Source organism: Pleurodeles waltl, chromosome 1_1 (genome assembly GCF_031143425.1).
Source record: "Pleurodeles waltl isolate 20211129_DDA chromosome 1_1, aPleWal1.hap1.20221129, whole genome shotgun sequence".
Taxonomy (NCBI): domain Eukaryota; kingdom Metazoa; phylum Chordata; class Amphibia; order Caudata; family Salamandridae; genus Pleurodeles; species Pleurodeles waltl.
In genome coordinates this window covers 742679672-742697038 of record NC_090436.1, presented here as the reverse complement: position 1 = coordinate 742697038, position 17367 = coordinate 742679672, and positions in this window count along the sequence as shown.

The window sequence follows — 17367 nt, the reverse complement described above, 5'->3', positions numbered from 1 at the left end:
CGGCGAACTCCACACTGCATAAGGCCAAAGGGCGTGTGTGGGGGTGGGGTTGTCAGCCGCAGGGGTTGGGTGCAGGGCCTGGCCTGACTAACCTCTCTCGATTGTATACCGCCAAACACTGTGCATGGCAGGGAATTGGTTGCAGGCGCATCATAGTAAAATATAACTTTACATTTAAAAAAACAGGGATCGCTGAAAAAAACTGTGTTAAGTGGAGTTATGCATAAGCAGGGTAGTGAGATTTTAACACATTAAAAAACCTTAAAATTTAACTGGAAAATACACAGGTTAATGTGGTGTTACATTTGGGTCTTCTAATAATAACTACTGCTTTAAAATCTAAAACTCACTGGAATTCACCAGCTATACTTAACTGATCTACGTATAATCTTGACCCAAGGGTAGGTCGCTCCCCCTGCCGCTGCAGCTCCTCCAAGTTCCCGAGTTCCTGTGTTCCTGAGACCCACCTAACTGTAAGTACCCCCCTCCTCCCAGCCCCTCGCCCTGCCCCGCGCCACTCACCTTCTCTTCTGCTCCTGCTTCTTTTCCTCCTCTCTGTCTCTCCCTCCTCGCTCCCCCTCTGCAATCTTCTTCTGTGTTCTTCTGTTCTTCCCTTCTGTTCTTCTGTGTTCTTCCGGTCTTCTGTGTTCTTCTTCTCTGTTCTTCTCTGTGCTTCTGTGTTCTTCTTCTCGGTTCTTCTGTGTTCTTCTGTGTTCTTCTGTGTTCTTCTCTGTTCTTCTGTGTTCTTCTCTGTTCTTCTCTGTTCTTCTCTGTTCTTCTCTGTTCTTCTGCTCTTCCGATCTTCTGTGCTTCTGTCTTCTGTTCTTCTGTCTTCTGCTCTTCTGCTCTTCTGTCTTCTGTTCTTCTGTCTTCTGTTCTCCTGTCTTCTGTTCTCCTGTCTTCGGCTCTTCTACCTCCTCCGTCTTCTTCCCCCGAGCCTGCCCTCCTGCTCCTTCCTCATCCCCCTCCCTCACTCGCCTCCCCCTCTCTCACCCCTAGCTAACCCGTTCGCTATCTACCTCCCTCACTCCTCCTATCTTCCTATCTCTCTAGCTCCCTATCTCACTATCTAACTCCCCCACTCTCCACCTCCTCCTACCTACCTATCTGTCTATCTATCTATTTCCCTATCTATCGACTTCTCTATCTATTTTCTCTATCTATTTCTCTATCTCTCCCCCCCTCCCGCCACCCCCCTCTACTACCTATCTCCCTATCCTCTCACTCTACCTCTCTCCCTCACCCACCTCTACAACCCCCCCTCCCCTATCTTCACAACCCTACTCCTATCTCTCTCCCTAATCTCCAAACCTCCTAACACTCACCCTCCTCCACCCTAAACCCCCTCCCCCAGCTCCTCTCACTCTACCTGTCCCCCCCCCTCCCTCGCGCTTTCCCGCCGCGACCTCCTGCACGCCCCCGCCCCCCAGCTCCCATTCGCCCCCAGCTGACCCCTCCCCCCCCCCTCCTACCTCTTATGGCGGCCGCTGCGCGACAGTGGTAGCGACCCTTGACCCAAGGGTAGGTCGCTCCCCCTGCCGCTGCAGCTCCTCCAAGTTCCCGAGTTCCTGTGTTCCTGAGACCCACCTAACTGTAAGTACCCCCCTCCTCCCAGCCCCTCGCCCTGCCCCGCGCCACTCACCTTCTCTTCTGCTCCTGCTTCTTTTCCTCCTCTCTGTCTCTCCCTCCTCGCTCCCCCTCTGCAATCTTCTTCTGTGTTCTTCTGTTCTTCCCTTCTGTTCTTCTGTGTTCTTCTCTGTTCTTCTCTGTTCTTCTCTGTTCTTCTCTGTTCTTCTGCTCTTCCGATCTTCTGTGCTTCTGTCTTCTGTTCTTCTGTCTTCTGCTCTTCTGCTCTTCTGTCTTCTGTTCTTCTGTCTTCTGTTCTCCTGTCTTCTGTTCTCCTGTCTTCGGCTCTTCTACCTCCTCCGTCTTCTTCCCCCGAGCCTGCCCTCCTGCTCCTTCCTCATCCCCCTCCCTCACTCGCCTCCCCCTCTCTCACCCCTAGCTAACCCGTTCGCTATCTACCTCCCTCACTCCTCCTATCTTCCTATCTCTCTAGCTCCCTATCTCACTATCTAACTCCCCCACTCTCCACCTCCTCCTACCTACCTATCTGTCTATCTATCTATTTCCCTATCTATCGACTTCTCTATCTATTTTCTCTATCTATTTCTCTATCTCTCCCCCCCTCCCGCCACCCCCTCTACTACCTATCTCCCTATCCTCTCACTCTACCTCTCTCCCTCACCCACCTCTACAACCCCCCCTCCCCTATCTTCACAACCCTACTCCTATCTCTCTCCCTAATCTCCAAACCTCCTAACACTCACCCTCCTCCACCCTAAACCCCCTCCCCCAGCTCCTCTCACTCTACCTGTCCCCCCCCCTCCCTCGCGCTTTCCCGCCGCGACCTCCTGCACGCCCCCGCCCCCCAGCTCCCATTCGCCCCCAGCTGACCCCTCCCCCCCCCCTCCTACCTCTTATGGCGGCCGCTGCGCGACAGTGGTAGCGACCCTTGACCCAAGGGTAGGTCGCTCCCCCTGCCGCTGCAGCTCCTCCAAGTTCCCGAGTTCCTGTGTTCCTGAGACCCACCTAACTGTAAGTACCCCCCTCCTCCCAGCCCCTCGCCCTGCCCCGCGCCACTCACCTTCTCTTCTGCTCCTGCTTCTTTTCCTCCTCTCTGTCTCTCCCTCCTCGCTCCCCCTCTGCAATCTTCTTCTGTGTTCTTCTGTTCTTCCCTTCTGTTCTTCTGTGTTCTTCCGGTCTTCTGTGTTCTTCTTCTCTGTTCTTCTCTGTGCTTCTGTGTTCTTCTTCTCGGTTCTTCTGTGTTCTTCTGTGTTCTTCTGTGTTCTTCTCTGTTCTTCTGTGTTCTTCTCTGTTCTTCTCTGTTCTTCTCTGTTCTTCTCTGTTCTTCTGCTCTTCCGATCTTCTGTGCTTCTGTCTTCTGTTCTTCTGTCTTCTGCTCTTCTGCTCTTCTGTCTTCTGTTCTTCTGTCTTCTGTTCTCCTGTCTTCTGTTCTCCTGTCTTCGGCTCTTCTACCTCCTCCGTCTTCTTCCCCCGAGCCTGCCCTCCTGCTCCTTCCTCATCCCCCTCCCTCACTCGCCTCCCCCTCTCTCACCCCTAGCTAACCCGTTCGCTATCTACCTCCCTCACTCCTCCTATCTTCCTATCTCTCTAGCTCCCTATCTCACTATCTAACTCCCCCACTCTCCACCTCCTCCTACCTACCTATCTGTCTATCTATCTATTTCCCTATCTATCGACTTCTCTATCTATTTTCTCTATCTATTTCTCTATCTCTCCCCCCCTCCCGCCACCCCCTCTACTACCTATCTCCCTATCCTCTCACTCTACCTCTCTCCCTCACCCACCTCTACAACCCCCCCTCCCCTATCTTCACAACCCTACTCCTATCTCTCTCCCTAATCTCCAAACCTCCTAACACTCACCCTCCTCCACCCTAAACCCCCTCCCCCAGCTCCTCTCACTCTACCTGTCCCCCCCCCTCCCTCGCGCTTTCCCGCCGCGACCTCCTGCACGCCCCCGCCCCCCAGCTCCCATTCGCCCCCAGCTGACCCCTCCCCCCCCCCTCCTACCTCTTATGGCGGCCGCTGCGCGACAGTGGTAGCGACCCTTGACCCAAGGGTAGGTCGCTCCCCCTGCCGCTGCAGCTCCTCCAAGTTCCCGAGTTCCTGTGTTCCTGAGACCCACCTAACTGTAAGTACCCCCCTCCTCCCAGCCCCTCGCCCTGCCCCGCGCCACTCACCTTCTCTTCTGCTCCTGCTTCTTTTCCTCCTCTCTGTCTCTCCCTCCTCGCTCCCCCTCTGCAATCTTCTTCTGTGTTCTTCTGTTCTTCCCTTCTGTTCTTCTGTGTTCTTCCGGTCTTCTGTGTTCTTCTTCTCTGTTCTTCTCTGTGCTTCTGTGTTCTTCTTCTCGGTTCTTCTGTGTTCTTCTGTGTTCTTCTGTGTTCTTCTCTGTTCTTCTCTGTTCTTCTCTGTTCTTCTCTGTTCTTCTGCTCTTCCGATCTTCTGTGCTTCTGTCTTCTGTTCTTCTGTCTTCTGCTCTCCTGTCTTCTGTTCTCCTGTCTTCGGCTCTTCTACCTCCTCCGTCTTCTTCCCCCGAGCCTGCCCTCCTGCTCCTTCCTCATCCCCCTCCCTCACTCGCCTCCCCCTCTCTCACCCCTAGCTAACCCGTTCGCTATCTACCTCCCTCACTCCTCCTATCTTCCTATCTCTCTAGCTCCCTATCTCACTATCTAACTCCCCCACTCTCCACCTCCTCCTACCTACCTATCTGTCTATCTATCTATTTCCCTATCTATCGACTTCTCTATCTATTTTCTCTATCTATTTCTCTATCTCTCCCCCCCTCCCGCCACCCCCTCTACTACCTATCTCCCTATCCTCTCACTCTACCTCTCTCCCTCACCCACCTCTACAACCCCCCCTCCCCTATCTTCACAACCCTACTCCTATCTCTCTCCCTAATCTCCAAACCTCCTAACACTCACCCTCCTCCACCCTAAACCCCCTCCCCCAGCTCCTCTCACTCTACCTGTCCCCCCCCCTCCCTCGCGCTTTCCCGCCGCGACCTCCTGCACGCCCCCGCCCCCCAGCTCCCATTCGCCCCCAGCTGACCCCTCCCCCCCCCCTCCTACCTCTTATGGCGGCCGCTGCGCGACAGTGGTAGCGACCCTTGACCCAAGGGTAGGTCGCTCCCCCTGCCGCTGCAGCTCCTCCAAGTTCCCGAGTTCCTGTGTTCCTGAGACCCACCTAACTGTAAGTACCCCCCTCCTCCCAGCCCCTCGCCCTGCCCCGCGCCACTCACCTTCTCTTCTGCTCCTGCTTCTTTTCCTCCTCTCTGTCTCTCCCTCCTCGCTCCCCCTCTGCAATCTTCTTCTGTGTTCTTCTGTTCTTCCCTTCTGTTCTTCTGTGTTCTTCCGGTCTTCTGTGTTCTTCTTCTCTGTTCTTCTCTGTGCTTCTGTGTTCTTCTTCTCGGTTCTTCTGTGTTCTTCTGTGTTCTTCTGTGTTCTTCTCTGTTCTTCTGTGTTCTTCTCTGTTCTTCTCTGTTCTTCTCTGTTCTTCTCTGTTCTTCTGCTCTTCCGATCTTCTGTGCTTCTGTCTTCTGTTCTTCTGTCTTCTGCTCTCCTGTCTTCTGTTCTCCTGTCTTCGGCTCTTCTACCTCCTCCGTCTTCTTCCCCCGAGCCTGCCCTCCTGCTCCTTCCTCATCCCCCTCCCTCACTCGCCTCCCCCTCTCTCACCCCTAGCTAACCCGTTCGCTATCTACCTCCCTCACTCCTCCTATCTTCCTATCTCTCTAGCTCCCTATCTCACTATCTAACTCCCCCACTCTCCACCTCCTCCTACCTACCTATCTGTCTATCTATCTATTTCCCTATCTATCGACTTCTCTATCTATTTTCTCTATCTATTTCTCTATCTCTCCCCCCCTCCCGCCACCCCCCTCTACTACCTATCTCCCTATCCTCTCACTCTACCTCTCTCCCTCACCCACCTCTACAACCCCCCCTCCCCTATCTTCACAACCCTACTCCTATCTCTCTCCCTAATCTCCAAACCTCCTAACACTCACCCTCCTCCACCCTAAACCCCCTCCCCCAGCTCCTCTCACTCTACCTGTCCCCCCCCCTCCCTCGCGCTTTCCCGCCGCGACCTCCTGCACGCCCCCGCCCCCCAGCTCCCATTCGCCCCCAGCTGACCCCTCCCCCCCCCCTCCTACCTCTTATGGCGGCCGCTGCGCGACAGTGGTAGCGACCCTTGACCCAAGGGTAGGTCGCTCCCCCTGCCGCTGCAGCTCCTCCAAGTTCCCGAGTTCCTGTGTTCCTGAGACCCACCTAACTGTAAGTACCCCCCTCCTCCCAGCCCCTCGCCCTGCCCCGCGCCACTCACCTTCTCTTCTGCTCCTGCTTCTTTTCCTCCTCTCTGTCTCTCCCTCCTCGCTCCCCCTCTGCAATCTTCTTCTGTGTTCTTCTGTTCTTCCCTTCTGTTCTTCTGTGTTCTTCCGGTCTTCTGTGTTCTTCTTCTCTGTTCTTCTCTGTGCTTCTGTGTTCTTCTTCTCGGTTCTTCTGTGTTCTTCTGTGTTCTTCTGTGTTCTTCTCTGTTCTTCTGTGTTCTTCTCTGTTCTTCTCTGTTCTTCTCTGTTCTTCTCTGTTCTTCTGCTCTTCCGATCTTCTGTGCTTCTGTCTTCTGTTCTTCTGTCTTCTGCTCTCCTGTCTTCTGTTCTCCTGTCTTCGGCTCTTCTACCTCCTCCGTCTTCTTCCCCCGAGCCTGCCCTCCTGCTCCTTCCTCATCCCCCTCCCTCACTCGCCTCCCCCTCTCTCACCCCTAGCTAACCCGTTCGCTATCTACCTCCCTCACTCCTCCTATCTTCCTATCTCTCTAGCTCCCTATCTCACTATCTAACTCCCCCACTCTCCACCTCCTCCTACCTACCTATCTGTCTATCTATCTATTTCCCTATCTATCGACTTCTCTATCTATTTTCTCTATCTATTTCTCTATCTCTCCCCCCCTCCCGCCACCCCCTCTACTACCTATCTCCCTATCCTCTCACTCTACCTCTCTCCCTCACCCACCTCTACAACCCCCCCTCCCCTATCTTCACAACCCTACTCCTATCTCTCTCCCTAATCTCCAAACCTCCTAACACTCACCCTCCTCCACCCTAAACCCCCTCCCCCAGCTCCTCTCACTCTACCTGTCCCCCCCCCTCCCTCGCGCTTTCCCGCCGCGACCTCCTGCACGCCCCCGCCCCCCAGCTCCCATTCGCCCCCAGCTGACCCCTCCCCCCCCCCTCCTACCTCTTATGGCGGCCGCTGCGCGACAGTGGTAGCGACCCTTGACCCAAGGGTAGGTCGCTCCCCCTGCCGCTGCAGCTCCTCCAAGTTCCCGAGTCCCTGTGTTCCTGAGACCCACCTAACTGTAAGTACCCCCCTCCTCCCAGCCCCTCGCCCTGCCCCGCGCCACTCACCTTCTCTTCTGCTCCTGCTTCTTTTCCTCCTCTCTGTCTCTCCCTCCTCGCTCCCCCTCTGCAATCTTCTTCTGTGTTCTTCTGTTCTTCCCTTCTGTTCTTCTGTGTTCTTCCGGTCTTCTGTGTTCTTCTTCTCTGTTCTTCTCTGTGCTTCTGTGTTCTTCTTCTCGGTTCTTCTGTGTTCTTCTGTGTTCTTCTGTGTTCTTCTCTGTTCTTCTGTGTTCTTCTCTGTTCTTCTCTGTTCTTCTCTGTTCTTCTCTGTTCTTCTGCTCTTCCGATCTTCTGTGCTTCTGTCTTCTGTTCTTCTGTCTTCTGCTCTCCTGTCTTCTGTTCTCCTGTCTTCGGCTCTTCTACCTCCTCCGTCTTCTTCCCCCGAGCCTGCCCTCCTGCTCCTTCCTCATCCCCCTCCCTCACTCGCCTCCCCCTCTCTCACCCCTAGCTAACCCGTTCGCTATCTACCTCCCTCACTCCTCCTATCTTCCTATCTCTCTAGCTCCCTATCTCACTATCTAACTCCCCCACTCTCCACCTCCTCCTACCTACCTATCTGTCTATCTATCTATTTCCCTATCTATCGACTTCTCTATCTATTTTCTCTATCTATTTCTCTATCTCTCCCCCCCTCCCGCCACCCCCTCTACTACCTATCTCCCTATCCTCTCACTCTACCTCTCTCCCTCACCCACCTCTACAACCCCCCCTCCCCTATCTTCACAACCCTACTCCTATCTCTCTCCCTAATCTCCAAACCTCCTAACACTCACCCTCCTCCACCCTAAACCCCCTCCCCCAGCTCCTCTCACTCTACCTGTCCCCCCCCCTCCCTCGCGCTTTCCCGCCGCGACCTCCTGCACGCCCCCGCCCCCCAGCTCCCATTCGCCCCCAGCTGACCCCTCCCCCCCCCCTCCTACCTCTTATGGCGGCCGCTGCGCGACAGTGGTAGCGACCCTTGACCCAAGGGTAGGTCGCTCCCCCTGCCGCTGCAGCTCCTCCAAGTTCCCGAGTTCCTGTGTTCCTGAGACCCACCTAACTGTAAGTACCCCCCTCCTCCCAGCCCCTCGCCCTGCCCCGCGCCACTCACCTTCTCTTCTGCTCCTGCTTCTTTTCCTCCTCTCTGTCTCTCCCTCCTCGCTCCCCCTCTGCAATCTTCTTCTGTGTTCTTCTGTTCTTCTCTGTTCTTCTGCTCTTCCGATCTTCTGTGCTTCTGTCTTCTGTTCTTCTGTCTTCTGCTCTCCTGTCTTCTGTTCTCCTGTCTTCGGCTCTTCTACCTCCTCCGTCTTCTTCCCCCGAGCCTGCCCTCCTGCTCCTTCCTCATCCCCCTCCCTCACTCGCCTCCCCCTCTCTCACCCCTAGCTAACCCGTTCGCTATCTACCTCCCTCACTCCTCCTATCTTCCTATCTCTCTAGCTCCCTATCTCACTATCTAACTCCCCCACTCTCCACCTCCTCCTACCTACCTATCTGTCTATCTATCTATTTCCCTATCTATCGACTTCTCTATCTATTTTCTCTATCTATTTCTCTATCTCTCCCCCCCTCCCGCCACCCCCTCTACTACCTATCTCCCTATCCTCTCACTCTACCTCTCTCCCTCACCCACCTCTACAACCCCCCCTCCCCTATCTTCACAACCCTACTCCTATCTCTCTCCCTAATCTCCAAACCTCCTAACACTCACCCTCCTCCACCCTAAACCCCCTCCCCCAGCTCCTCTCACTCTACCTGTCCCCCCCCCTCCCTCGCGCTTTCCCGCCGCGACCTCCTGCACGCCCCCGCCCCCCAGCTCCCATTCGCCCCCAGCTGACCCCTCCCCCCCCCCTCCTACCTCTTATGGCGGCCGCTGCGCGACCTCGCAGCGGGTGCGCGCAGCGGGCACGCTGCTGGCGCGCCGGAGGCGCGCCAGAGGCAAGCCCGTCTGCGCCCGTCCGCGCCTGGCCCGCGCCCAGCGCCACGACCCCTGGTCCCCAGCTCCCCCAAGCCCCGCTGATCCGCTACGACCCCACCTCCCTCCACGCCCTCAACCCAGGGCGCTCCAAAACCTGCTTCCTAGCTCACCCCAAACGCACCCATGGACCCTTCGCCTGCAACTCCTGCAAACGCATCTTCCACCACGCAACTACCACGACCACAAGCCCACGCGCCATCAACCACCTCAAGTGCATCCTGGTCAACGCTCGTTCCGTCCACAAGCACGCCGTTGAACTTTGGGACCTCCTGGACTCCACAGCCCCGGACGTCGCCTTCATCACGGAGACATGGATGAACGCCTCCTCTGCTCCAGACATCGCTACCCGCCATCCCCGAAGGCTACAAGATCTCCAGAAAAGACCGCACCAACCAAGTAGGAGGAGGTGTCGCCATCATCTTCAAAGACTCCATCAGCGTCACCACCTCCACCGAAGACCCCCCCCTCGCCGCTGAACACCTGCATTTTCAGATTCGCACCGACCCAAGGACCACCCTCAGAGGATCCCTCGTCTACCGTCCTCCCGGACCTCGCGCCTCTTTCAGCGACGCCATCGCCGACTTCATCTCCCCGCACGCCCTCGCCTCACCGGACTACATCCTCCTAGGCGACCTCAACTTCCATCTGGAACAAAACAACGACCCCAACACCACCACCCTGCTCGACAACCTCGCCAACCTCGGCCTCAAACAACTGGTGAACACCGCCACCCACATCGCCGGACACACGCTCGACCCTATCTTCTCCGCCAGCAAACACGTCTTCTTCAGCCACACCTCTGCCCTGCACTGGACCGACCACAGCTGCGTCCACTTCACATTCCGACGCGAGACCTCCCACCTCCGCACTCAACCCATCCCTCGTCGACAGTGGAACAAGATCCCTGAAGAGCAACTCTTCTCCGCTCTCGCCGCCAACCAACCCACCCTCACCACCGACCCCAACGACGCAGCTCTCAACCTCACAAACTGGATCTCCAAATGCGCTGACAACCTTGCTCCCCTCAAACGCACGCATCGACAGACCAACACCAAAAAACCTCTCTGGTTCTCTGACACCCTCAAAGAATCAAAGAAAACTTGTCGTGCCCTTGAGAAGGCCTGGCGCAAGGACCACACCGCTGACAACATGACCGCCCTCAAGAACGCTACACGCGAACACCACCACCTGATCCGCACTGCCAAAAGGAACTTTTTCACCGACAGACTAGACAAAAACAGCCACAACAGCAGAGAACTCTTCAGCATCGTCAAAGAGTTCTCCAACCCCAGCGCCAGCGCCAACGCCGTCACGCCCTCACAGGATTTGTGCGAATCCCTCGCCACTTTCTTCCATCGCAAGATCAGCGACCTCCACGACAGCTTCGGACACCAGACCCAACCATACACCACTGAACCCGCTTCCCCGGACATCACCCTCAACAACTGGACCCACATCAACACGGAAGAAACCAAATCCATCATGAACTCTATCCACTCCGGCGCCCCTTCGGACCCCTGCCCGCACTTCATCTTTAACAAAGCCGACGACATCATCGCCCCGCACCTCCAGACCGTCATCAACTCTTCTTTTTCTTCTGCTACCTTCCCCGAATGCTGGAAGCACGCTGAAGTCAACGCCCTACTAAAGAAACCTACGGCTGACCCAAGCGACCTGAAAAACTTCCGCCCCATCTCTCTTCTACCTTTCCCAGCCAAGGTAATAGAAAAGACCGTCAACAAACAGCTGACCACCTTCCTGGAAGACAACAACCTGCTCGACCCTTCACAAACCGGATTCCGAACCAACCACAGCACGGAAACCGCCCTCATCTCAGTCACAGACGACATCAGAACCCTGATGGACAACGGTGAAACAGTCGCCCTCATTCTCCTCGACCTCTCGGCTGCCTTTGACACCGTCTGTCACCGCACCCTAATCACCCGCCTACGCTCCACCGGGATCCAAGGCCAGGCCCTGGACTGGATCGCCTCCTTCCTCGCTAACCGCTCCCAAAGAGTTTACCTCCCTCCGTTTCGCTCAGAACCCACCAAGATCATCTGCGGCGTACCTCAAGGCTCATCGCTCAGCCCGACACTCTTCAATGTCTACATGAGCCCCCTCGCCGACATCGTACGCAAGCACGACATCATCATCACCTCCTACGCCGACGACACCCAACTTGTACTCTCCCTCACCAAGGACCCCGCCAGCGCCAAGACCAACCTACAAGAGGGTATGAAGGACGTCGCAGATTGGATGAGGCTCAGCCGCCTAAAGCTGAACTCTGAAAAAACGGAAGTCCTCATCCTCGGCAACACCCCGTCCGCCTGGGACGACTCCTGGTGGCCCACGGCCCTCGGCACCGCACCGACCCCCGCAGACCACGCCCGCAACCTCGGCTTCATCTTGGACCCTCTTCTCACCATGACCAAGCAAGTCAACGCCGTGTCCTCCGCCTGCTTCCTCACTCTCCGCATGCTCCGCAAGATCTTCCGCTGGATCCCCGCCGACACCAGAAAAACCGTGACCCACGCCCTTGTCACGAGTCGCCTGGACTACGGCAACACCCTCTACGCCGGGACCACCGCCAAACTCCAAAACCGCCTGCAACGCATCCAAAACGCCTCGGCCCGCCTCATCCTCGACGTACCCCGCAACAGCCACATCTCCGCACACCTGAGACACCTGCATTGGCTCCCAGTCAGCAAAAGGATCACCTTCCGTCTTCTCACCCACGCACACAAAGCCCTCCACAACAAGGGACCGGAATACCTCAACAGACGCCTCAGCTTCTACGTCCCCACCCGCCCCCTCCGCTCCGCTGGCCTCGCACTTGCTGCCGTCCCTCGCACCCGCCGCTCCACGGCGGGTGGGAGATCTTTCTCCTTCCTGGCGGCCAAGACCTGGAACTCCCTCCCCACCAGCCTCAGGACCACCCAGGACCACTCCGCTTTCCGGAGACTCCTAAAGACTTGGCTGTTCGAGCAGCGATAACCCCCCCTTTCCACCCTAGCGCCTTGAGACCCGCACGGGTGAGTAGCGCGCTTTACAAATGCTAATGATTTGATTTGATTTGATTTGATAATTTGCACCACTACGATGCACTGCTTATTACATCAATGATGACATATAAAATATATGGCGGTGCAAGTTATACTCAGGTCAGTTTCGTATAACGATTAATTTCAGTATTTTTTTGTTTTAAATCATTTGTGTTTTACAGACCTACATATAACACCACTTGAACCATTGTTTTTTTCAGTGGCTAGATAGATAGATAGATAGATAGATAGATAGATAGATAGATAGATAGATAGATAGATAGATAGATAGCACAAAAATACATAGTGAAGACCCATGATGTAATGCAACATGTTGTAAAGGCCAAGACATTGTGGCGGTGATTCTAACCTCGGCGGGCGGCGGTCGCCGCCCGCCATGCGGTTACCGCCAAATGACCGCCCGCCAGCACAGCGGGAAAGACCCAGCAACGATGAAGCCGGCTCCGAATGGAGCCGGCGGAGTTGCTGGAGTGCGACGGGTGCAGTAGCACCCGTCGCGAATTTCAGTGTCTTTCAGGGGCCCCGCAGCACCCCCTACCGCAATCCTGTTCCTGGCGGGAGACCCGCCAGGAACAGGATGGCGGTAGGGGGTGTCAGAATCCCCATGGCGGCGGAGCGCGCTCCTCCGCCATGGAGGATTCTGCAGGGCAGCGGAAAGTCGGCGGTACACCGCCGACTTTCCGTTTCTGGCCGCGGCTGAACCGCCGCGGTCAGAATGCCCAGCGGTGCACCGCCAGCCTGTTGGCGGTGCTACCGCGGTCATTCGCCCTGGCGGTTTTTACCGCCAGGGTTAGAATGACCCCCTGTGTTACGTGTGTGGTAAAGACATTCTTGGTAAACATGTGTGCTAACATCATCTAACAAATTGTAATGCACTGTAATGCATGTAATAAAACAAACCTGAAAAATAAAAGTCATTTGTGTTTAATCTTAATGAAAACATATTATGCAACATAAAATCTATGAAACGAAAATAAAGCGACTTCTTCCCAATAATATTTAGACCACATTTTTAAAAGTTCACAGAAAAATGAAAAGGATGTGGTATCCTAATACTAGTAGGTCAACCATTGCCACACACAAGCTATGGCTATTTGCCCTTCGCAGTAGGGTCAATCCCAGCTTGTCAGTACAATCTCATTTCAATAATAGTGACTCCAAATGGAATCTGTATTTACTGTGTTGTGGACCCTGAGATTTTCATGAACAAAGATTGCCTAATGAAGAAAAGAAGAGGACACTCAGAAAATCGGAATAATCAAGAATTGCGGTCATAACCTGATCGTGTGAGCTAGCCTGTTTGCACAAGTACGATCTATTAGGTGTTTAGGAGACAGAGGTGCTGAGTTTGCATGGACATAGAGAACTTCTTTCTTGAATGAGTTCAGCATGAGAGGGCAGAGTGCTATCCAGTGTTGAATCACTGAGAGATGCAGAAGCTTGAAAGTAGAGGATGAAATCCAGTAAAGAAAAGATTTGGGTATCATTTATAAAATAAGTAAATTAAAGTAAAAAAGAAAAGAAAATAATAATAGTAATGAATAAATAAATTAAAGAAAAAAATAATGATGAAAAAAGTATATATATATAAATACAATTATAAAAAAATACAAATAATATACATGTACTCTCTTGTAAGCTTTACTTTGTCTACCCATCACCATATGTCATGTCTCTATCAATCTATCCTCCATCCCCACTCTTACTCATCCCAAACCTATTCTACTACATTCATCTCCAAATTAACCCTGCCTAAGCTCTTCCCTCCTCTTCCACATCTAGCTCACCCCAAACCTCAGTTTACTATCATGATCTCCCAAATAACCCTACTAAATTCTCCCTCATTTATCTCACCTTTAACTCTTCCAAAACCTCTCATGCTACTATGATCTCCCTAACCCTTTCCACAGACTCCTCCCTCCTCCATCTCTCCTTTACTCATCCCAAGCCTCATCCTATTACTATAAACTCGCTTCTGGATTTTTCCCTCCCCTATCCCTCCATTACTCTAGTCAATCCAACTGACAAACTCACATATCCGTGGCTCAAATTAACTCATAATAATACTAAAACTGTACTCATATTTCCCTATACTAATCCACCACTAATTCCTCTTGGGTTCCGGAGTAGTGTGCTACTTGCAGAAAAGCGCCTCAACGCCTTGTCAGGGGTAGTAAGCGCTATATAAATACTATTACAATACAATACAATTCATCCTTCATACACACTTGCAAAGTGACACAACATTTTGTTTCTTATGCGGAAATTACCAGAGTACTCGAGGCTCTGATTTATTTTAATTCTTGTGAGAGACAAATATCACTTGTTTTGCAACTGTGAAATTAGTTTTTTTCGGGCTGGAAAGATGTGGTTTATACAGTTGAAAAATGAACAGAGGAAGCATTGCACTGACGCTATCGAAGCCACCTTTTTTCAGCAGAGGGTGAACTCCTGCATTTTTGTTTCTTGATAATGGAATGTTGTGCAATAGATTTCATTGTGATAAACGGAGCTGCATTAAATTTAGAATGTTTCTTTATTTTATAATAAATATATCAATTTGTTTTCCAGCTGTTAATTTGGGGTCTTTTTATGACTTAACAGTGAAACAAATGAATTGTTTTTCCAGTTGTATAGATATGGTCTTTTTAATCCTCACCATGAAGAATTTTAACCCGGTTCAAACAAAGTCTGTTTAGCAGGAGAGTTCACATTCACCGGAAGCTGCTCAAATTAGCAACGGGTATTAAATGCAGTGGAGTGCACAGTAAACCGTGCTTTGAAGATTGCTGCGCTTCTCAGCCCTTCTCCTGCAGGCTTTCAACCCTGTGTTGTGACAGTGACGTGCGACCATTTAGAAACATAAAAGCGTAGCACAACGAATGAAGCATTCAAGGTGTACTGAAATGTTTAGCAACACATGAGTAAATGTACTTGGCGTAGTTTAACATACGTGCAAATGCTTAGCAACAATGCTAACTTCACATGCTAACTTTGGTTTCAGAGAATACGGCCATCCTACATTGAAAATGACAGAGATGCCAGACAGACCGACATAAGGAGTTTAAGGCCCAGGCTCGTGATACAATGTGGAACCACTCGGCTTTCTCGGGTCAGAAACACCCCTATCTCCACCCCAAGATGAAAATAACACAAGAAAGGCTCTTGTTGCAGCTTTCTATGTGTCTCTGACTACACTGAAGGTTGTTTATACATTTCATGGCGGATTTCAACTTTCGAGAGCCTTCACACACGAGCCGCTCTGAGCAAGAGTTTCAGGCCTACACTCTACTCACCATGTGATCGGATATCGCGAGACACTGTGGCACTGTGTGAGCTGACAAGGCCCGTCCCCTCTTGGCGTCAGGGTAAAACGCGTACAAGACAGATTTGTGTTTGCATTCAGCACTCACAAACCCAACCCAAGCACAAGCTAACAATTTCATATTATTAGCCCACCCTCATCTACCCTGGCGGATCAGTTATTAGCTGAAGGCACATGAGGCAGGGTAAAAAAAGCACAAGCTGTTGGGGAGCCGAGGGTTGGTAAACTACACTGACCGAAAAGCTATTGCCAATCTGCCTGTGGACATCTGCTGCCCCCTTGTGGACCCGTAGGGAATACCCTGCTGCTGCAGCTCTTTCCTCCCGAACACCAAATTGTTATGAAACCTGTGAAACGTGCAGTCTTCTCAAGCAGGGCCCGTGGGCCTGATACACACAGGTAATTTACGATTTTGAGTAATTTACACTTTTGAGCATGTTTACTATGTTTTGTCTTTTCTCAAAATCCAAGTATAAATTTACCCCGAAAATGTAACTTACAATTCACCAAATTGAAGGCCGGCTGCGGGGTATTCACACTACGTTTCACTGTGTGTGTGTGTGTGTGTATATATATATATTTATATATAGATCCTCCCCAGTAACCTGTGAGCAAGGAGCAGAGGCTCCGAAACGCGTCAGGACTTTTTCTTTGTTGGATTTAGAATAAACACGGTGCGATATACGTTGTTTCTGTAACACTGAGGTTCCTCGTGTGTTTTTTGACAACGTGTTGTTGGGATATGAAAGGGCTCGCTACCCTGCCTTGGACTCGCCGCTATTGAAGAGGCTGGAATGTAGCAATTTTTGAATGGTGGGTATATATATATATATACACACACACACACAGTGTTATAATTGTGACAATTAATTATTTGGTTTTATTTTACATTGTATTAATATTTTAAATGTATTACAATGAATATATATATAATCACAGTAATACATTTAAAATATTAACAAAATGAACATTATGTACAACACATATTTGTAATAATTATGTTGCAATATATGTATATATACACATACATATGTGTGTTTGTGTGTTTATATAAGCATATGTTTAAATATAGTATTAAATATTAGTGCAATTTATTTAGTTTACATTGCCTTACATTTATATATTAAAGTACTTAACATTTACTTCTTTAAACATTATTTACATTAAAAAAATGATATTTTTCTATCTTTTATGATTATATTAGTGTCAACCATATTTTTTCCCAGGTTTTTGTTATTACCATCATAAGTATAGAAGGACGATACTATGGTAAATCATATTTTTGACACTATGGCCCATATTTATACTTTTTTAGTGCCGAATTTGCGTCGTTTTTTGACACAAAATCGGCGCAAACTTACAAAATACAATACAAATACAATACAATTGTATTTTGTAAGTTTGCGCCGATTTTGCGTAAAAAAACAACACAAATGCGGCGCTAAAAAAGTATAAATATGGGCCTATATTTTTATCAGTGATATTGTTTACCACAACATTGTAAGTGATCCACCCCAGCTCACTGGCAGTGGGACAGAGGAAATCTTGCAGAGGAACAAGTTAAAGTCATCAGAAGAAATCCAAGCAAAAGAAGAATCTTGCCAGATAATAAGTTTGAGGTGTTCAAAAACAACAGCCACTGTGTGAGAGAAACTGACAGTAATGTGACACGAAAGCCGTGTATGACTTGAAAGAGAGTCATACCTCACAGCAAGTTACCCCGTTCACCCCTGCCCTGGGCCAGCCAAGTGTCAGAACAAAGACAGCTGTATAAGTATGGTGTTTACTTTGTCCCTCCGCACGTTTTTTTATGGTTTCTTCCAAATTTGGTCCCATTTCTTCGCAACTTCCACATTAGTGCAACCGCCTGGCTGTAGGGTAACTGTAGTTTCATAATACCCAAACTATATGTTGAACTAATTTTAATTTGGGTTTTTTGCAGCCTTGAAAAAAAACTGTGGATGAAACACAAATCGTCTGCTTCTATGGAGAAAGTTCTGTGTATTATAACAGAAGATTGAGATGAATAAACAGATGAAATT